Here is a 19,272-nt window from a genome sequence, read left to right as displayed (position 1 = left end):
CTCCCCCCACTGCACCACACAACCAGCCCAGCTCTTCCCCCCCACCCACTGCATCCCAAAACCAGTCCAACCTGTCTCTGCCTCCCCAACCGGTTCTTCCTCTCATCCATCCCTTCCTCCCACCCCAAGCCGCACCCCCATCTACCTACTAACCTCATCCCACCTCCTTGACCTGTCCGTCTTCCCTGGACTGACCTATCCCCTCCCTACCTCCCCACCTACACTCTCTCCACCTATCTTCTTTACTCTCCATCTTCGGTCCGCCTCCCCCTCTCTCCCTATTTATTCCAGTTCCCTCCCCCCATCCCCCTCTCTGATGAAGGGTCTCGGCCCGAAACGTCAGCTTTTGTGCTCCTGAGATGCTGCTTGGCCTGCTGTGTTCATCCAGCCTCACATTTTATTATCTTGGAATCTCCAGCATCTGCATTTCCCATTATCTCGGACAAATATAGAAACTGCTGGAGAAACTCAACAGGTCTGACAGGATAAATGAGAGAAACAGTGAATGTTTCTGGCTCAATATTCTTCTGAATGTCTGATGAAATTCTGAGTCATAGCAGAATCAAAATCTTAACTGTATTTCTCTTTTCTTAAATGATGCCAGACCTGCTGAGTTCCTCCAGGACTTGTGTTTCAGATTTCCAGCATCTGAAACATTTTGCTTGGACATTAATTTTCAAATTAATGAATAAAATTGGACTCTTTGAAGAAGGGCCACAGTACATTTGAAAAACTACATACTGTGAATGCTCACATTTGCATTAAGAATGACGCAGGGCAAAGTAAAATATGTGCTGAAAATATGTCTTTAAAAAAAAGAGTTCAAAATACCAGGCAACATCAGTGGAGAAAGTATTCCAACAAAATGTTATCAACTTGAAACATTAAGCTTGTTCCTTTCTTCATAGATGCTGCTGACCTGCTAAGAATTTTCAGCTTTTATTGTTTTTTGTTTCTGGGAATAAACCTCAAGGTTTAGCAGCAGTGATAAATAGTTGAACTGATTTTTTGGTAACAAGCCTTTCCCATAACTGAAAACTGTAGGCAAGGTTCCCTGTTTGCTGTTCTTCTGAAGGATTTTCCTGGTCTCAGCTGTTAAGAGACAATGCAAAGATAAGACAGTTCCTCTAGGGTAAGATAAAGAAATGAAAGAACAAGCAGTTAAAGATGTTCCTGATCAACTGTGTTCAGCGGCCGGTTACAGGCAAAAGAGAACCTGACATGTTTTTTTTGAGATGTTTGTTAATAGAAAGACAGTGGCTTAAAGGGAAAGGGGTAAGGGGTTGTTAAATTTAGATTCAGATTTTATTGTTACTGAAAGACCAGTCCAAGACCAGCCACGAGTCGCTGAGATACTAGGCCGAGACCTGGCACATGGGAGGTGAACACCAAGAAGGGGAAAACACCCAAAAAGGTGGGGGAAAGAAAAGGAAGTTAGAAATAAACAGAAAGAGCGGAGGAACGCCAGTTGGAGGATCCTACTCCACCAGGCAGTGGGTCAGACAGAGTTGACCGTCTCCACTGATATCACCTGGTATTTTGAACATTTTTTTATGCATATGCTGAAAATATGCCTTTATTTTACTTTTCCTTAACGCGAGTGAGTATTTACAGTTTGTATTTTTTTCAAATTTACTGTGGACCTTCAAGGAGTCCAATCTTATTTATTAATTTTAAAAAACTTACATTACAGTGACAGAACTTTTTGAAAAGGTGAACAAGTAGTGGATGGGGAACTGTCCATAGATGTTATTGAATGGACTTCCCGCTGATATTTGATAGTATCTCTCATAAGACAGGTGTTAACTAATGTTGAAGTTTCTGAATTTGAAACCAATATATTGACCTGATTAGGATGTTTGTTGAACAACAGGTGACAAAGAGCACAAGCAAGTATAATGGGCAATTAGCTGGATCTGGCTAATAGTGTCTTAGGTATCCATGTTGGAACCTCAACTATTCACAATATATATTAATGACTTGCACAGTAAATAGGGAGTTGCATATTTAACAATGCTAATGATATAAAAACACAATGATATAAAAGCCTTATAAAGTAAAGTAGTGTAGGCAAAAAGCAAACAATTACAAAGAAGCGTTAATATGTTAAGTGAGCAGGAAAAGCTGGCAAATGGATTTCAGCATAGGTAAATCAGATATCTAAGACCGAGAAAGAACACAAAAATAAAAGTCCCTGGTGAACAATTAGAAACACTGATACTCAAAGAAATTTGCACATGATTTAAATAATCAAAAAGACTAACCGAATGCTGGGGTCTATATCTAACAGACGAGAAAACAAGGATTTTTTAAGCAATTGAGCTGCAGCAATACGAAACCCTGGTTAGAGCAGATGTGGAGCACTTGAGAATAATCCAAGGCACCGAAGCTTAGGAACGATATATCAGGCTTCGAATCAGATTAGGTTTACTAACACTTTCTTAGGTCTCCAAAGGCTAAGTTATCAAAATCGATTAAATAAATTAGTGTCAAATCCCATGGAATTTAGGTTAGGGGTAATTAGATCAAAAAATTGCAAGAGATAGATGGAAGAAGACTATTTCTATTGTTGGGGATCTAATACTAGGGATAGCCTAAAATTATTAAACAATGGGACTAGATAAATCTAGTCTATCTGGTCGGCATGGACAAGTTGGACTCTAGGGTCTGTTTCCATGCTGTACATTTCTATGGCTTTATGACCGCTAGAACACAGTTTGAAATAAATAAGAAAGTAGCTTGGGATCTATGAATTTATGTTTTATGTAAATACTCAGGAATACTCTATTTCATCTTTATCTTGCATAATGCACTTTTGCTTTATTGTTAAATCCTACTTTGCTGCAAAATTGAACCTCTTTGTTAAAACGAAACAAACACAAAATATAATAAATTAATCCAAATTTCAATTTGTGACCTGACTTTTGGAATCATAACAGTTTGGTGTTATTTGTAAGATTTGAGTTCATGGATTAGAGGAACTTGGTCTTTCGGTTAAAATAAGAGTTGTGCCGATGTTTCTTCGAACAATTTGAAGATAGTTCTGGATATTACTAAGTATTTTCTGGAAGTGGAAAACATAGCTAGGAATTGTTCAACATCTTTGATAAAAGTTAAACAGAGAGTGAGTGGATAGCTTGAAGGTAGAAGCTAATAAGGGTGAGATGCTGCGAGTGATTATCCAGCACCTATTCTAACATATCATCCAACCAGGCCGATTCCTGGGCTGGCAGGATTGAATATGAAGAGAGACATGATTGGTCCGGACTATATTTGCTGCAGTTCGGTAGAATGAGGGATGATCTTCATAGAATGGAAACAGGCCCTTCGGCCCAACAAGTCCACACTGACCTTCACAGCATCCTGCCCAGCCCCATTCCCCTAATCTATATGCCTCTGACACTCCAGGCAATTTAGCAAGGCCAATCCACCTAACCTGCACATCTTTGGGCTGTGGGAGGAAACCGGAGCACCCAGAGAAAACCCACACGGACACGGATGTGCAAACTCCACACAGACGGCCACCTGAGGGTGGAATTGAACCCAGGTACCTGGCACTGTGAGGCAGGAATGCTAACCACTGAGTCACCATGCCACCTGGTTACTTATAAAATTCCATTAGGACTATATAGGGTCCAGAACCAGAAGTCACAGTCTATGGATTCAGGGTAGGCCACATAAGACTGAGATGAGGAAAGACCTCTTCACTGAAGGGAGTGGTGAGCCTGTGGAATTCTCTACATCAGAAAATGGCTGAGGTGAAAACATAAATCCTTTCAAGGAGAAGTTAGGTACATTTCTTTGGGGTAAAGGGATCAATTGGTTTGGAGAGATTGATCAGCCACGATCATAGTGAATTGCAAAGCAGACTCAACAGGCCTATTCCTGCGCATATTTTGTGTTTCTACTTAGAACTGGAAGAAAGGTAAACTAAAATTGGGATGTCACAGCTGGGAAAGCGAAGATGCAGTTTGAAATGAAAAGACAGGAGTTTAAGGAAACACAGGATAACAGAGAAAATAAAATGTGAGGCTGGATGAACACAGCAGGCCAAGCAGCATCTCAGGAGCACAAAAGCTGACGTTTCGGGCCTAGACCCTTCATCAGAGAGGGGGATGGGGGGAGGGAACTGGAATAAATAGGGAGAGAGGGGGAGGCGGACCGAAGATGGAGAGTAAAGAAGATAGGTGGAGAGAGTGTAGGTGGGGAGGTAGGGAGGGGATAGGTCAGTCCAGGGAAGACGGACAGGTCAAGGAGGTGGGATGAGGTTAGTAGGTAGATGGGGGTGCGGCTTGGGGTGGGAGGAAGGGATGGGTGAGAGGAAGAACCGGTTAGGGAGGCAGAGACAGGTTGGACTGGTTTTGGGATGCAGTGGGTGGGGGGGAAGAGCTGGGCGGTTGTGTGGTGCAGTGGGGGGAGGGGACGAACTGGGCTGGTTTGCAGCCATATGGTATCAATGTGGACTTCACTAGTTTCAAAATCTCCCCTTCCCCTACTGCATCCCTAAACCAGCCCAGTTCGTCCCCTCCCCCCACTGCACCACACAACCAGCCCAGCTCTTCCCCCCCACCCACTGCATCCCAAAACCAGTCCAACCTGTCTCTGCCTCCCTAACCGGTTCTTCCTCTCACCCATCCCTTCCTCCCACCCCAAGCCGCACCCCCATCTACCTACTAACCTCATCCCACCTCCTTGACCTGTCCGTCTTCCCTGGACTGACCTATCCCCTCCCTACCTCCGCACCTATACTCTCTCCACCTATGTTCTTTACTCTCCATCTTCGGTCCACCTCTCCCTCTCTCCCTATTTATTCCAGTTCCCTCTCCCCATCCCCCTCTCTGATGAAGGGTCTAGGCCCGAAACGTCAGCTTTTGTGCTCCTGAGATGCTGCTTGGCCTGCTGTGTTCATCCAGCCTCACATTTTATTATCTCGGATTCTCCAGCATCTGCAGTTCCCATTATCTCTAACAGAGAAAATGATAGTTTTTTTTAAGAAACTTGAAATCCAAAGGGGTAGACAACTTAGAGAATGTGTGTTTGCTGTAGGATAGCTTCGAATCAAGAAAAACAGAGGTACTAGCTTTGAGGATGATTTTGATTGCAAAGTGGGATTTGATTTAACTAAGAATCCAAGCTGCGTGCCTAAATTTAATGAGAATGGATTTGAAAAATATTTTACCTCGATTGAGAAAGTCGCTCGACAGATGAAATAGCCACAAGAGGAATAGATCTTAATGTCACAGAATATTTTCATAGATGCATCAGTTTATCCAAATAATAATCTGCAGTGAATGACACTGTCAAAGAGGTAATACTCAATGCTCATGAAGGTGTGCATTATCAATTAAAATTTAGGATTACAAGAAAGAAATGTATTCAGGTATTTATGGAATTTGCAAGGGAGACAGAACGACTGAGGGATCAGTGGTTTAGATTAACCATGCTATAGAAAATAATTGAATCATAGAATTTTACAGTAGTGTAGGAGACCATTTGGCCCATTACGTGTGTACCAGGTCTCAGCTAGTCACATTGTCCAGCCCTATCGCCATAGCTAATCACTTTCAAATATATATCCAGGTTTCCTTTGCAAACTCCAATGGAACCTGCCTCCACCACTCTTCCAGACAGTGCATTCCAAATTCTAACAATTCTCTGAGTGATGAAGCCTCTGCTTATCTCACTCATAGCTCTTGTACTGACAACCGTGAAATTATGACCCCTAGTTAGCACTAAATAGTGGAAACAGAATATCCTTCTTTTTCCTGTCAATATTGTCACAATTTTGAATACTTCAGTAAGATCATCTTTAATCCTCTCTGATCCAAGGAGAAAAAGCTCAAATTCTCGAATCCTTCCTTCCTTGCATCGAAAATACCTCATTCCTTGTATCTTCCTAGTGAATCTCCTTTATGCTTCCTCCAAGGCTTTAGCATCCTTCCTTAAATATGGCACCCAGAACTGACCACAATATTCCAAATGCAGTCTCACCAATTCTAGAAGTGTAGCATCACTTCTTTGCTTTTATACTCCATGCCTCAATTTATAAATCCAAGGATCCTATGATCCTTCTTAACATCTGTTCCAACTTGCCTGCCTACCATCAGAGAATTATGTACTTGTGCTCCAAGGTATTTTTCTACCTTAAATGCATTATGTCACATTTCCTTGTATTTAAATTCATATGCCAGGGGTCTGCCCATTTGGCCAACTTGTCAATGTCTCCCTGAAGTCACTCAGCATCATCTTCACAATTCACTACGCTCCCTAACTTAGTATCATCTGCAAAGTTTGAGTCTTTGCCCTCAACTCCAGTCTCCAAATCATTTCTATAAATCAGGAAAAGCAAGGGTCCCAACTTCGATCTTGGAGGAACATCACTTTCAGCTGTTTGATACCTAACGCCTGTTTCCAATCTTTTGGCCAATATCAAATCCATACTGCCAAGGACCCATCAATCCCAAACATTTCTATGTGGCATCATTTAAATTACTTTCCACAACACTAGCTTCATCCACTGCCTGTGTCACCTCATTAGACACAACTTGTGCTTGACAAAGCCGTGTTGACTGTCTAGTATTTACTTATTTTTCTCCAACTGTAAATTTATCTTATCCCATATTATGACCTGGAAGAGAGACGTGTTATGCCAGATGTAAATCTTCACACCATCTTAAAAACAGTCATTTCTGAACTTCAGGGGCACCTTTCATTCTCACCGCCTCATTTGAGGAGAGATGTTTGTAATGCTTACTTTTAATTATATAATTGTGTGCAAAATGATGCAACTACTTGCAGTGAGGACACTCCTTTTCCCACACTGGAACTGCCTTCTTCTACTCTGATGATATGTTCCACTGCATTTGTGTCCTGCTGTTTCCCTGTGATGGTTCTGCCTGGTGTGCCTGGAACATCTGTCAGCTTGAAGTATGGCCTGGTTTGTTCTGCTCTGAAACTGCTTGATCTGTTGATTCACATTCTCGGTACACTTGCTTATCTCAAATGGAGTCTAATACAATTGGTGCATTCATTCTCAAGGATGGCCGGTTTTCGCTTCTGGACGTGGTGACCCCCTTCCCTCCAATTCCCACTCTACGACCCTATCTGGGATCCAGCGAGGTCTGAGATTTCTCCAGTGAGTATTGTATTGGCAGAGGCCATCACTTCACTGGGGACACTGCCTTTCAGAGGCGTGACCTCTGATTGGCCAGCAGATGTAAGAAGAAACGGAGTTGCCCTCGTCGTCACCAATCTGCCAGCTGCTTATATTTCTGTCCACGTCAGTATCAGTAAGGGTGACAATCGCACAGTCCTTGTGGAGGCAAAGTCCTGCCCTCACATTGACAATAACCTTCATCTTACTGTGCAGCACTATTGCTGTGCTAAACAGGACAAGCTTCAAAAATAAAAAACACTAGCAGCTCAAGACTGGGCATCCATGGGGCACTGTGGGCGATCAACAACAGAGAACTGTATTCTGAAGCAATGTGTAATATCACAGCCCGCCTCTACCCCAGCTGAACTATCCCCATCAAGACAGGGGATCAACCCTGGCTCAAATGGAGAGTGCATGCCAGGATCAGCACCAGGCAGACCTGAAGATGCCAAACAGTGAGCAACGAACAAAGCTAAGTGATCCTACAACCAACAGATCAGGTCTAAGCTTTAGTCTCACCACATCCAATCGCAAATGGTAGTGGACATTTTAAACGTCTCACTGGGAGAAGAAGGCTCCACAAGATGGCCATCCTTAGAGCAATCTTCAGCCGGAAGTACCAGTGGATGATCCATCTCGGCCTCCTCTGTGTGGTCACCAGAACTACACATACCTTCAGCCAATTCAATTCATTCCACATGATAACAAGAAATGGTTGGAGACACTGGGTACTGCAAAGGTTATGGACCCTGACAACATTCCTGCAATAGACTGAGGACTTGTGCTCCAGAACTTACCATTCCCAAGCTGTTCCAGTACAGTTACAACACTGGTATCTACTGGACAATGTGGAAAATTTGCCCAGGTATGTCCTGTACATAAAAAGCAGGACAAATCCAACCCAGCCAATTATTGCCCCATCAGTCTCCTCTCAATCATCAGTAAAGTGATGGAAGGGGTCTATCAGCCAGTGCCTGCTCAGTGATGCCCAGTTTGGGTTCTGCCTGGGCCACTCAGCTCCTGACCTTGTTACAGCCCTGGTTCAAACATGGACAAATGAGCTAATTTCCAGAGGTGAGGAGAGAGAATGACAGCCCTTAACATCAAGGCTGTATTCAACAGAGTGTGGCATCATTGAGTTCAAGCAAAACTGAAATCAATGGATATTGGAGCAAACTCTCTGGTGATTCGAGACATATGTGTTACATGGGCTGATGGAAACTGAAAGAACTGCGGATGCTGTAAATCAGGAACAAAAGCAGAAGCTGCTGGAAAAGCCCAGCAGGTCTAGCAACATCTGTGAAGAAAAAAAAATGTCAGAGTTAATGTTTTGGGTCCAGTTCTTGCTTGGAGGTCAGTTATATCAGTTCCACAACATCTCTGCAGGAGTTCCTCAGGGTAGTGTCCTAGGCGAAACCAGCTTCAGCTGCTTCATCAATGGCCCTCCCTTCATCGTAAGGTCAGAATGTGGATGTTTGCTGATGATTGCACAATATTCAGCACCATCTGCAATTCCTCAGATACTGAAGCATACCATGTTCAAATGCAATAAGATCTGGAAAATATCCAGGCTTGGGCTGGCAACTGGCAAGTAAGAGTTGCACCACACAAATGCCAGGCAATGACCACCTCCACTTGACATTCAATGGTGTTACTATCACTGAATCCCCCCAAATCAGCATCCTGGAGGGGGTACCATTGACCACAATCATGCAGCAAATTACTCACCTCCTGACTCCCCGAAGCCTGTCAACTAGCTACGAGGCACAAGTCAGGAGTGTGATGGAATACTCCCCACTTGCCTGGATGGGTGCAGCTTCAACAACAGTCAACAAGCTGAACACCATGCAGGGCAGTGCAGCCTGCATTCATTGGCACCACCCTCCCAAGCGTCCACTCCTGCAACACACACTCATGAGGGGCAGTGTGTACAAGGCGCACTGCAGAAATTCACTGAAGATCCTTTCGGCAGCAGCTTCCAAACTCTCTCTCATCATCTCGGCTTGGAAATGCGTCACCATTCCTTCACTGTCGCCGGGTAAAAATCCTGGAATTCCCTCCCAAGGGCACTGTGGATCTACCCATAGGACATGGACTGCAGCTCACCAGCAGCTTCTCACAGGCAGCCAGGGACGGGCAATAAGTGCTGCCCAGCCAGCCATGCCCATGCCCTGCGAATGAATAATTAAAGGTTCACTCCCCAATGTCCAGTCAGGTGCTTGAATTGCCCTTGATTCACTGCACGATTCTGAGACTATTGTTCCACACCAACCACCTTCATGAATGACCATTCATTCAAACTAGCAGATGCATTGTTTCATGATAATGGCAGTGTCAAATCCATTTACATTTCCCTGCATGCAACAATATCGGAACATTGCCCAATCTCAGGTGAGTTATCACAAGACTTCCAATCATTGTCGGTCTTTGGTTTATTAAATGCAATAAATACAGGCAGTAGTATTTACAAACAGTTTAGAAATGGTTATATTTTATAGCTGTACCTGACAATTTGGTTCCAGATTCAAATGTGTCACAGTTCAAAGTTCAGTGGCTTTCGGAGTTTAGGAAACCCATATTTATGATAAAATAGCCCTTATAAAATTCTCCCAAAGTCTCAATGTCAAAATACATGTACAGAAAATGTATATAAAAAAGTTAAAATGCAACAGTGTAGGAGAATTTAATTGCCCTGTCCGTTCTCAAAAGCTTCTGTCCTCTCCTTTAACTAGCTCATTTTTGCCAGATGAACAAGATCAGTGCATTATCTTAACAGTAATATTCAGCTCATGTACCTGACATCCTAATAAGTGGGACACTGTTACAATTTTGTTTTCTGTTCCATTTGGTCCAATTAAAAAAGGGTAGCACAGACAGAAATGCTCTCCTTTTGCAGAGCTAACTGATTTCCTACATTTTATTTAACTTTCACATGGCTGTGGGAGGAACCATCCCAAGGCAGACTTCAGTGGTTTAGGAACTCCGTTCAATATTATCATCACAAGAGCAACTAGGAATGTTCAACGTTAGTTTCAGCAGGACCAACGACAGCAAGGGAATGAATGACAATAAAATGAAATGAATGGATGACACAAGAAAACCTCAGCATAATCAAATGCGGCGAGTAAGTATTGGCTTGCTGGTGTTAGCCATAAAAATATGCAAAGCAAATAATTCACATAAAGCACCATTTTAAAAATTCAGACATACACAAAAAGTTGTAAAGTGTTACATATTAATCTTTTTTAAAAAGTTATATAAATTGCACTAAGGCTTCCCTGGCAAAAGGAAGATAAAGCTTCAGGAACCAAAAGAGACAGGAGGCGAGAATAAGGACTGCAGATCCTGGAAGGCAGAGTCTACAAGTGTGAGGCTGGAAAAGCACAGCAGGTCAGATAGCATCCGAGGAGCAGGTCTGACGATGGGTTTTCGCCAAATGTTGACTTTCCTGATCCTCGAATGCACTCTGACCTGCTGTGCCTTTTTAGCCTCACACCCATAGACTTGAAACAAAAACCCTGTCATGGCAGAGCTTCCTCAGGATGTGTTGGGAGTTGGGCAAGGATGAGGTGGGGGGGGTGTGAGGTGGATGGGGTGATGGGGAGAAGACAAAGAGAGCGTGAAGGAGCTGAGGGGAGAAGATGGGGACTGGTGAGATCGGGGGTGGGAGGAGAGGCTGGCAGAGTTGAGGGGGCTGAGGAGGCAATGGGTACATGTGAGAGGGCAGAGGCGGATGGGAGGGGTGATGAGGAGGAGGATATAAGGGGAGGTGTAAGAAAAGAAAAAAGAAGGGATGATGGATGGAGGAGAGCGAGGGGTGGATGGTGGAGAGCTAAGAGGGTAGGCTGGGGATGCAGGGGGTGGAGATGGTGAGGAAGGAGGGGGTGGGAAGGGTGGATGGTGTCTTTGGAGGCTGGGGGAGGGGCAGAGAAGATGAGAGCTAAGATGGAATGTGGAGGGTGAGGAGGGAGGGGACTGGGAGAGGTGAGGGGTTGAAGGGGAGTGAGCAGAGGGGATGAAGGGAGAAAGGGGTGCAAGGTGGAGGCAAGGAGGGAAAGGCAGTAGGGGCAAGTGTTGTGGAGGGCCGTGGATGGGAAGTGGAGAAATGTGAAGCAATGGTCTGAGTAGGGGATCTCGGCCTAGCATAGTGTACATTTTTCTTTCTGAAATGGAAAGTTAGAGTTAATTTGGAACAGTTACCTTATGAATAAAAGATTGAGTACTGTAGGCCATTACCCAATAGAGTCTCAAAAAAGATACGTATTCTCATGGAAAAAAAATGTATCATATTCCCATATGACACTGAGGGATGATACCATGATAGATGCTAAACTAAAGTTAACCTCTTTGGGGAAATCTAGAGCTAGGGAGTGTGTTTGAAACAGTGAGGGCTTCACGTTAAGACAGACAAGGAGATTGTTTTCCTCCTCAGAGTAACATCAGACTTCAGAATTTTCTTCCAGAGGACTGGAGTCCAGGTCATAGAACACAATCTGGGTTGAGGTAGACAGTTGAGTTCGCAAGGGTTATTATACGGTGGGGGAACTGTATGGGGAGACAAGCCAGAAAGTAGAGTTAAGTTCACATCCAGAGCAGCCACAGTCTTACTGAAGGGCAAAGTGGGCTGAATGGCCTCCTCCTGTTCCTATTTCTTTTGATATTGAAAAATTCTGGGCAGGAATTGAGGTCGAACTGAGGGGAAATGGATACAAATTCCAAGGCACCTGTTGCTTTCTGAAGAGCCACTGACAGTGAGGGACCCCAGGCATGATTTCAGTAACATTTGCCTTGTGAGTGGAAACGTCATCTGCACAAGTTGAAACTCTGAATTGAAAGGCAGAGTTCCACAAACCGTGCTTCTGGACAGGAGGCAGTTGGCCACTGGGAATGGTGTTTTACTACTTAAGGCTATTCTTCTTTGAGAACAGTGCTCTCAGTTTGAAGCATCTCTTCACCCAGATCAGTGCTAGTGAATTTACATGATTCTTCATTTAGCACCTACAGCGGGGCGGGGGGGGGGGGGGGGGGGAAGAAACAAAGAGACATAAAAAAGACACATTAAAGATGTTAGCCATTGATTTCAGTTTGACTGCCCCAAGAAACTGAACCTCTCCTCGTGGGCAGAAACATGCTAGGCCTATTTCTTCCAATCCTGTTCTCCCTTGTCCAGAGTCTTCCAATCCACATCTGTGACTCTAAGGCCCAGTGTCATGACAATAGTTTCCATTTTCCTGCTCTATTAACTTTCCCCATTAAGTGTCCAACCTCCCCCACTCCTCTGTCCACCAGCGTTTTAAAGGACAGCATTTCCTCAAACCTCACAGTGGATTTCATTTTTCCTCATCTCTCTTTAATGAGCCAGCGCTTGTTTTTAAACAATAACCCTCCTTTTATCACAACTGTCTCTCAAGGGGAAAACAGCCTTTCCCTGTCTATTGTGACAGAAGGTTAGTTTGCTGCAGCCATGTGTTATCAGGAAGTGGTAATGTCTTGCTTCAGTTGTATAACGACATGCAGAGTGCTGTGTGCAGTCTAGGTCTACACTAGAGGAAGGATATTGTTGCCATTCACAGGACATAGCAAAGGTTCACAGTGGAGCTGTCCTATGAAGATGGATTGGACAAACTGAGCTGTAGTTTCTGGACTGTCACAGAATTAGAAGGGGATCTCATTGAAACCTGCAAAATACTTAAGGGATTGTCAGGGAGGTGCAGTTAAGAGGTTACTCGAGGCTGAGGAGCCTAGGCCTCGGGGCGGGGGCGGGGGTATAATTTAAAAGTAAAAAGGGGAAACCATTTACAATGAACAGGACGAGAAATCTTTTTACTCAGAGGGTCGCAAATCTTGGGAATTCTCCACCACAGTAGCTCACGTGTTAAATAATGTGTAAAAAGGTAGAGATGGGTTGATAGATTATGGTATGCAGCATTATGGGATGGGGTTCAGTAAAAGGCACTGAGTGTCTTATCATCCACAACTGTAGTAAACAGCAGAGCAGGCTGGTCAGGATAAAGGGCCTATTGCATTTCCAATGTTCCAACATTAATTCGATCTTGTACATGCTGTCAACGAGGAAAGTTTTTTTTTCATTGCCCATTAATTGGTGGTCTGAACACAACAGAGGCAAAAGAATCCCCTTCACGTGTGGGTGAAACATCACTGCTAGAAGTCAACACAATGTATGCTCTGAAGAAGAGTCATCTTGACTCAAAACATTAGCGTGTTCTCTCTGTGGATGCTGCCTGACCCCGTTGTGATTTTCAGCATTTTTTTTTGTGTTTTCATCCTGGACATACTTACCCATGTGCTCCACTATTCATAGAACATTCTGCATTCTCCCTGAAAATTACTCCGGCACAGCAGCAAAATAAAACAACATTCCCATTTCTGATTATGATGAGCTGTGAAGTCATCACGAAAGCTCACTTACGGAAAGATTTACAGCAACAGCTCTATCTCTAAACTGTCACTTGTTTCCATTACCCATACTTACAACTTGCTCATGTTTATCGATGTTGTTTGCACTGGCATTTTCAGATCGATTTCTAGATCTCCTTTCATTCCGATTCACAACTGTTGATGATGGAAGTAAGAGTGATTTAGTGAAATTAGCAAAGAATTTCAATAAACAAAATCTTTCTCAAAACAAGTTGAACTTTAGCCTTCATACTACCTTCAGATTAACAGGCTGCATGAAATTACTCTCCACTCACTTCACAATTCTTCAGCTGAAAAAGCAAAGAAGCTTTGCAGAAATCTGTTAAATCTCGCGCCATCATTTCAAAACCCGATGACATTATCCATCAGCCTTGGGTGGCCTGGCAGTGTCATAATTGGCAAACAGAAATGTGCAAACAAAAGCAAAGCAACAAGTTTGGCAAGAGAAAAAGAAATAAAAGATGGGTATTTCTTTCTTGCTTATGTATGTAACTAGACCAAGAACGTCTCTGTGGCGAAATGACCTGCCACTGCACGTTCAAACTATGAAGATGTCCCTTACGTTATCACTTTTGCATTAACTAATCTTCTTTCTGAATTCCAGGGCTCTGAGGTGCTGACAGTTTCAGCAGTGGAGAGAAGGCCTCAGAGGTTGCAATGATCCAGCCAGATTCACTTCAGACAATAGATTTCATCGTCCTAAATCCCAAGTCAAACATCATTAACCAGACACTGTTCACGAGAATGAAGTCTCCTGATCACAAAGGATTATGGGACCACTTACATGGGACTCTGATGCAGATACTGAACTGACATTTGTCCAGTCTATCCATACCCAGTTATATTACTCCAGGGTCTATCACAGTGCCAATGTGCCAACCTTCCACACTCCAACACTCCTGACATTAACCAGGTAGTAAGAGTCAGAAAAAATAAACAAATTGCTGGAGAAACCCAACATGTCTGACGGCATCGGTGGAGAGACAGCAGAGTTTTGGTGACTTTTCCTCAGCATGGATGTTAGCGAGGACGGAGTGCTCTATACGCTGAATGCACGCGGTGGTGGGGGGGGGGGCAGAGAGAAAAGGAGTGAGTGGATAGGTAGTCGTGGAGCCCAGACAGACAGGGAACAATGGTCAGGCAGATGGAGGGTTGGATGGTAGTGCACCAGGCAGAAAGCCGATTCAACAACTTTAGAATCTGAACGCACCCACTTACAGTCCTCATTGTCAGCTTTTCTTTCTCTCTGGCTTTTTATCATCCATCCCTTCCTCTCCCTGGGTGTCTGGGCTCCATCTCTGTCTGTGCACTCAATCCTTTAGCCACCTCATGCCCCTGTCTTCAGCAAACACCAACTTTTTTCCAGCTACTATCAGTTCGGCAGAAGGGTCACTGGACTTGAAACGTTAACACTTTTGTATCCACAGATGCAGCCAGACCGGTTGAGCTTTCCCAGCAATTTCTGTTTCAGATTTCCAGCATCTGCATTTCTTTTATTTTCACGATTTAAGTGGAATTTCACATTCCCAGCCCACTGCTTCTGTTGACTCAGTCAAAAAGTTAGTGGCTGGATAGTCATGGGCTAAACATACAAAAAAAAAGGTTCCCACATAGACTTTCAGTGGTGGTAGAGAGTGAGGGAAGTGGAAAATTTTTTGATACAACCCGCATCAACTTACGTATAGCGTGAAAGATAAGAAGTGCCAATAGGAAAGCAATTGACACACAAGAAGCAACAGTCAAGTTTGATTGTAGGTTGGCTGCTGGTTCACATCCTTTGTCTGCAATATATGATTGCAAAAAAACAGAAAAGATGGTTAGAATTTGATGCAAGATATTTTGTTTGGCTTTATACAGAACACAAATCATTTGAAACATTTGAATGGAAATGCTGAAATCATCATCCTTTACAGGAACAGCATTCATTGCCCAAAGCACATACAACATGCATCATTAACCTGTTACAATGGGGAAATGGCTGAACCCCTCTAATAACTAAATCAAAACACAAGCAGCAATCTATTATGATCGGAGTACAGGTTCCCTTCTAATAATTACCTTCCAAAAAAAAACCCCAGAGAAGCTACCTTGCCCATCGGAATCGATTAAAAGAAAGAAAATCCCTGATCTCCACTTTACAAGTAAGAAGAAACAATTTATTTATTTAACCCTAACAATGAACAAATTAACACAATTACTAATAAGCTGACAATTTCCCCCCCAGACTACTAACAACTCCCAACTGGTCTAAATTCTACTTGAATACTGTTCAAATAAACAAAAGTCCCAAAATTCATTGGGACCTTTGAAGTGGCTTTTTAAAGAGGAGTTTAAAATTATTTGTGAAAACCAGGTTTATGTCTCAGATAGCTGACTTGCTTTTGCTGCAGACCGCAGGTGGCTCTTGTTCGATTTTCCAAATGCCCTCATCTGTATACCCGTGATGACAACAGTATTTCTTCAGTCGAATTGGGTCAATGTTGTCACCACCGCCAGTTATTAAGTTCAATTGGCTTTGAATCACTGAATGCTTGTTTTAAATTAACTGGCCAAATTCAAAACATGTTTTGACAACAAGACTGCTTTTTTAATGTAATTTTCACTTAAGGTTTTCTGTATAGTGTGTGCAACTTCCAAGTGTAGACAAAGCGTGATTTTTTTTGTTAAAGGAACCAGGCACTCTTTACCAACACTACAATACTTTTAAACCAATCATTCCAACTTCCTGCTTTCCAGTTCATGAATACTCTACCCAACTTTGTAACAAACCTGATGCTAAAACAGAAAATAATTAATTCTGTTGGAAACAAATTCACTTGGATCACTGATTGTATAGAAATAAATAACAAATATTCAGTTGTTTTCACTTTTGGATAAAAATAGTTTTCTCCATTCGATTCCCTTTCCAACATGAACTAGGAAGGCTGAAATGCCAACTTGCTCCCCCATGGAACTAACCAGAGTGGCCCAGAATCAACAGAGCATTGTGCTTTCCTCCTGGTTAAAACACCAGCTCTCGAAAAGGACCTTCATACTTAAAAGTATTCTACACTGCTGATCCTAATTTTCCTGGTTACACTAATTGATCCACACAAGAGGCTGCAGGAGTTGAAATGAGAAGTCCTGGGTCTCCTCTGAATTTAGTTTAGAGACTCCAGAATTGTAGTCCCTGCCTCTCTTGAAATGAAAACACTGACAATAGACTCAATGGCTTTTAAAGCATTATCAAAATTTGACAAAGGAATTCATAAGACATCATTTCCAACAAGAGGAGAGAATGTAGAACATGCTATCTTGTCATATACTTGCAGGAAAGAATTAGTACAATTCAATTTTAACGAGGTAGCATTTGAAAAAGAGAAATGAAAATGTTAGGTTATGTTTGAGGAGTTAAGCAGGAAAGGAAGAAGAGAATGTTTGAGTAGATCATTAATGTTGATGGAGACTGGTTAGGCCAAGTGGTCTTTTTCTCTGCTGTGTATTTTTATGTAGCTCTTAGATTCGACAGTTTTAGAGCTTAATTATACAACTGAGTTCATTAAGATTTAGTTTGGAAGAGATATCTGTTCACATACAGAACATTTCACTATATAGAGAGTAGTTGCAATGGGAACCGTTGGATTTAAGAGGAGAAAACTGGATAAATATTGGGAAGTAATACAGGGCTAGGAGGAGACTGCAGAACAGTGTGGCTAAATTTGTAATGGTCGAGTAAAGAGGTAGTGCATACACAGTGGACCTCATTGTCTCATCTTTCCAGTGTAAAAGGAGGCTATGAACAGTATTCATTGGGAACGGGCTGAAACAACTCAGCAATTACGTCGCCGAATCACATAATTGCTGACGGGATGTTACGTTCAGAACAGATGTGTTAGCTATCCATTTTACGCATTTCCAACTCACCACCTGGATAGGTTATCCCTGCAATCAAGGATGCAGACAGACATATCACAGCAATTTCACCCGACGTAGATAGCACACCCACGACCATCAAAACGTAAGCTGGCAATAAATAGATCGGAATTGCTGATTACATACTTAGCTGTCACAGATGAACTCGAATGCTGATCTGTTTGTCTCTTGCCGCGCATCTGGCGAGCGCAACTGGTCAAAAAGAGAAGTACAGAGCAACTTTTCCTAATCCTGTGCTCGGGATTATTGGATCAAATGAAAACACAGGTTGGGAAGGGAAAAGCACACATCTTTACAATCTGCTGAATACTTTATCCACTTAAAAATTAACAGATTAAAAAGTGGAGGCTGTTTGCATCTTCCTATAAAAAGGTAGAAATCCAAAACAATCACAAAAAAAATGCTGGTCTGGCAGCACCTGTGGAGAGAGAACCAGAGACAACATTTTGAGTTGGGTATCACTTCCTCAGACCAGAGGAAGAGTTATACCAGACCATGAGAAATAGGAGTAGGCCATTCAGCCCCTTGAGCCTGCTCCATCCTTCAACAGATTCACTGACAGCAAGGACGGTGTATCTCCTTGGGATCTACAACTGGATCCACTATAGTTGGATACTAACCAACCTGCTGCAATTTCCTCCGACCAATTCTTAAAATTCACCAGAAATGCGACAAATCTAAATTTCAAATCACTCCCTCAAACAAATTTCCCGATCACTCGCTCAATATGCACCCCAAGGAGAAGCACATTCTCACCATCCCTGTATCTGATCATGAGCCTTTTGGCAGCACAATGTAAGTCCATAAAGTACAGGTGAACTTACTTTTGATCTTCGAGGTCTCCGTGGAACTTATCACATCACAAGCCATCAATGTCAATAACACAGTTGGGATTAGCAGCAGACACAGGACCACCAACACAATCACTATGATTGTTGCAACTTCTATTGAATAGACAAAAACCAAATACAATTACACACATTCATGGAATAAAGAGCAAATACCTTCACTGGTTAATTCACCATCTCAGTATATAAAAGAATGCCCAATATATACTGAACGGGGCTTTTACGATCACATTGAGGGGAATGCAGGAGGCTTAATATTTGGGCTTTCAGGATGGGATTATTGCATCAGGAACTTAATTACAGCTGACTTTAAAAGGTCTTTGAAAGCATGCTGAAGGATCAATTGGACACTTCCAAAATCAGGTGAACAAATTGGGCTTTTATTATAAAACAGACGATTTTGAAAAAATGCCTGTCCTCAAATTTTAAACTTGAATTTAATTTGGCAGATAATTGTATTTCTACAATACAGTGTAAGGGCAAAGAAACAGGAGTACAGTACCTCCAATTACAATCCAATACACAAGCACTGCAGTAAGAAGGACCAATGCCAAGATTTCTAATCCATATTTAAGAAACTGGAGATCTAGAGTAATAAGTACATTCAAATCAATATTACTTAAGAAAATAATATGCACATTCAAATCAGTCACTCCATACAATGGAACTGAATTTAAAATAACAAGGGCAATACTTACTTGTTTAACATTGCTTCCATTGTTAACGTATGATATTTTTAAATTTTTGACACCAAACTCTAGAAATAGTTTGCTCTTACATCTTTCAGCCTTGTAGCATGAAATTATTGTGCAGATAAAGGCAGAAGCAGCAGTGACCAGCGAAGATATGGACAATCCCAGTGTGCAGTCACGAATTTGTGACAAATCTGAAACAGAGAACTTACGTTAAACTTATCAC

The 19,272-nt window shown here is 42.5% G+C and overlaps 1 long non-coding RNA gene across 1 annotated transcript; it reads right to left on the bottom strand.

Annotated features, from left to right (window-relative positions):
• Positions 1-9,646: 9,646 nt before the first annotated feature.
• Positions 9,647-19,207, bottom strand: LOC125446309 (uncharacterized). The gene is made up of 7 exons (XR_009442918.1): positions 19,053-19,207; positions 18,857-18,940; positions 18,331-18,450; positions 17,498-17,596; positions 15,274-15,375; positions 13,650-13,729; positions 9,647-12,154 (listed from the first exon to the last, which is right to left on the bottom strand). It is a non-coding gene; the product is annotated as an uncharacterized LOC125446309 (long non-coding RNA).
• Positions 19,208-19,272: the final 65 nt, after the last annotated feature.

Source organism: Stegostoma tigrinum, chromosome 34 (genome assembly GCF_030684315.1).
Source record: "Stegostoma tigrinum isolate sSteTig4 chromosome 34, sSteTig4.hap1, whole genome shotgun sequence".
Lineage (NCBI taxonomy): Eukaryota > Metazoa > Chordata > Chondrichthyes > Orectolobiformes > Stegostomatidae > Stegostoma > Stegostoma tigrinum.
The sequence above is the reverse complement of the archived record's forward strand: the minus strand, read 5'-3'. Positions and strand labels throughout refer to the sequence as shown.